Source organism: Eschrichtius robustus, chromosome X, assembly GCF_028021215.1.
Source record: "Eschrichtius robustus isolate mEscRob2 chromosome X, mEscRob2.pri, whole genome shotgun sequence".
NCBI classification, from domain to species: Eukaryota; Metazoa; Chordata; class Mammalia; order Artiodactyla; family Eschrichtiidae; genus Eschrichtius; species Eschrichtius robustus.
Window position 1 is genome coordinate 79601200 of NC_090845.1, and position 3763 is coordinate 79604962.

General features: G+C 33.1%; 1 pseudogene; it reads left to right on the forward strand.

Annotated features, from left to right (window-relative positions):
• The first annotated feature begins 1778 nt into the window (after positions 1-1778).
• On the forward strand, positions 1779-2126 carry LOC137757053 (E3 ubiquitin-protein ligase RBX1 pseudogene; annotated as a pseudogene).
• Positions 2127-3763: the final 1637 nt, after the last annotated feature.

The window sequence follows — 3763 nt, forward strand, 5'->3', positions numbered from 1 at the left end:
TTTCCTCCAAAGTTAAGGATCCTCATTTCTCCTCCTCTTTTTTTTTATTTCACATAGTCTCTGAGATACCAGTTTATATTCCAAAATAATTTTGTTCCTAGCTTCTGTTAGCACTCTCAGCAAAACAGAAGCCTAGTAATTTTCCCTATAGTTAGATCTTCAATTATTTCTCAGATATGCCTCTTGGGGTTTCTAAGTTCATCTAGCCACAAAGGACTCAAATATGCAATGTTATTCAGCTAAAATTGCCTGACTTATATCTCCACAATTCTTCTTTTGAATAGGACCAAAAAAGTACTCAGACTCTATTATTGGCCCCAAGTCCTTCTTTGGAATGCAGTTCATTGGACACTGTCACCATTAGTCTCTGTACCTTTCTTTTTTTCTTTGCTCTCATCCCTATATTAATTGAAATTCGTCTTCTTTAAATATGTTAATACAGATAGAAAAATGATAGCTGATATTCATTTTCAGATGTTGGAAAGTGCTTTATAGGCTTGACACTCACAGGTATATTTCATTCTTACAACAACCCCATGAACACTATTGTTACTTTATATATATAACTAACACGAGGTACAGAGAAGATAATTAATTTGGCCAAGGTCACACACCTATTAAATAATCTTCTGGGAAGTTATAATCAGGAGAGTGTAATTTCATAGCAAAGACTCCTAAAAAGAAGTTAGATCTTCTCTTTTAATCCTGTGGATCGATGTTGTAGAAAATCAAACTAATTATTCAGATCAGCAGGGTTTCATGTGCCCTTCATTCTGTGTATTTGAACAAATACGTTATTACTTTATGTACAGTATTATATATGCTAAATGTGTACATGCCATAGGCTGTTTATGTTGCAATTTATGCTGATATAATTCTCTCAGAATTATAACAATCATTGTTAGGTACTGAGAGTTTATCCATTCTCACTTTATAGCGGTTAGTGTGATACGAACTAAACATAATCAAATGTGATTGTAACTTCTGTTTGAGGAGGAGATCTCTCTCTTAGTCTTTCTACCTTTATCTTCCTCAAGAATAGGTATCTACTTCTGTGTTTTGGGTCTAACAATATCTCCCTCTATTCTAGCCTGAGGGGTAATAGTTTAAGATTAGTTATTTTTCAGAAAGAGAATATTGTTTACAAAATTTTCTTCCTCTTTAAATTTACTACCAGTTCTGTTAGCATTTTCTCAGGAAAACATTTACAACATATACTTTTATGGAAAATATCATTTTAAATAATATCAGCCCCAACACATATTTACAGAATACAGGACATTAAAGTACTTGAGCAATTCCAGATCAACCTTGGCCAAACAGGCCTAGGTTCTTAAAGAACAGAATGCATGACTCCTCTTTATTATCATTGATGATGAAATGTGGAAACAATTCTTAAAGATTTGTTTGACAATAATGTTACTTAAAGATAACTGTTTTAGAAGCATGTGGATATTACTGTATAGTCTAAGATACCTCTAAAAATAGCATTTCTTTTGCATCCACTGGTAATTTAATTTTTCCATTTCAAACAATGGTTTTCATGAAGGCAGTAAAGTGATATACAATTAACAGCAGTTTATTTGCACTGTTGTATTATTATACAAGGCGCAAATGAAAGAACAAAGTGTCTAAAACTCTATTTAAAAATGTCATCTTGATTTTATTTAGTTATAAGTATACAATTTTAAAACCTAACTGCCTTTTGTGAATAAAAATATTTTCAGTTAACTTTTTACAAAAAAAAATTCACTCAAGATTAAATAACCAGGTGTGTTTCCAAAATGGCGGCAGCAATGGATGTGGATACCTCGAGCGGCACGAACAGCGGCGTGGGCAAGAAGCGCTTTGAAGTGAAAAAGTGGAATGCGGTAGCCCTCTGCGCCTGAGATACTGTGGTTGATAACTGTGCCATCTGCCGGAACCACATTATGGATCTTTGCATAGAGTGTCAAGCCAACCAGGCGTCTGCTACTTCCGAAGAGTGCACCGTTGCGTGGGGAGTCTGTAACCATGCTTTTCACTTCCACTGCATCTCCCGCTGGCTCAAAACATGGCAGGTGTGTCCATTGGACAATAGAGAGTGGGAATACCAAAAGTATGGACACTAGAAAAAGAGAATACTTCCATCAAGCTCAACTCTTTCATTAGCCATTTAATGACTTGCCCTCCTGTTACTTAATTATAAATTAGTCAGAATCGTGTTTTTTCTGCTCTGTCTTTTCAGTTTGCTATTCCTGCATCCATATTGTATTCTGTGTCAAATAAAATCCAGTTGGATTCTAACAACAACAACAACAACAACAATAAAAAAGATTAAATAAGCACATATTCATGGCTAATTTATTTAATTATGTGTGTGTGACTTTCCAATAAGCAATACATTTATTTATGTTAGTTAACATGAAAAGTTATAAATATATAATTTCTATACAGGCAGTTCCCAATTTATATAAAGATTATAAATATGAACAGACATTTGGAAGATAGCCATCACATAATTATTTTATGATAAGCATTGAAGTAATTACTAGGAAAAATATAAAGTGCTACTGATCCTATTAGAAAAGGCTACAATAATTACATATCAGTAACCTGATAAAATTACATGTATGAAAACTTTTTTTTTAGAGTCAGAAGCTGGAGGTGCTTATTTTGCAAGTAATAGGCTTTGGATGAGTGAAGAATGCTTCCTTATGTTTTGTAATTTGAGGAATATGTTGCTTTGATATGCATTAGGATATACTACCCAATTCTTATCCCTATGCATGCATATATGGTAGAGATGGTGGAGCACCAGCAGAATATTAGAACCAGTATATGTTAAGTACAAACTTGTCCAAACAATTCACTTTATTAATGATGTAAAGACCTGTGGCTTTCTAAAAGTTACAGACTTGTAGGATTATGATTAGAAAATAAGAAATATTAGAGCAAAATATGATCCTCTAAAACTAAAACTCCTATTTAGTTTGGGCTCCAAGCCAAGGTCTTAATCTTTGGAACAGATTCGTATACAGCCTGGAGTTAGAACTGTTAACAACTCTTGGCAGTTGTGTTACACATAATATAGACCAGAAATTATTTAGACAACAAATGAGAACCCTAAAGAGTATTTGGTCAAACTTTTCCTAAAGTCATAACTAATTTTTCAAATAATAGATAAAACACAAAGTTATTGTTATTTGTTAAGTAGATGAGATATCCAGAAAATTGTTTGAATATTTCATTCCACATGACTATGTCATCATAATATAGCCACAACCATCAAACATTAAAGGGTTGTATGATTTTGAAACACTATAACCTCTACTAAAATAAAAGGAGATGCATGCTTTGTCAATAAATGTTTACTGGGTATTATAGTAATAATGTTAAATATGTTAAACCATATGAAATTGCCAATAATTAACATCATTTGAACTACATAAATAGCAATTTCATATGGCTCAACATAATACAAGCCATGGGCAAATTTTCATAGAATAGTTGCAATTTCTATCCAAATAACGATTTTCATTTTCTATCACTTGTTCCAGTTGCAGGTACACACAACTGGATATTTCTGTTGGAGAAAACTTGAGAAAGCTTTGCCTCATAGTAATTGCTAGTGTGTATGTATGTGTGTGTGTGTGTTTGTGCATATATGTGTATGTGTGTTTTTATGTGCATATGTGGCAGGTATTGTGTTTTCTAAAGGGCTCTGAAATCAAAAATATTCTGAGATAATACGACTGGCAACCTGACTCTGAATGGGTTTGCA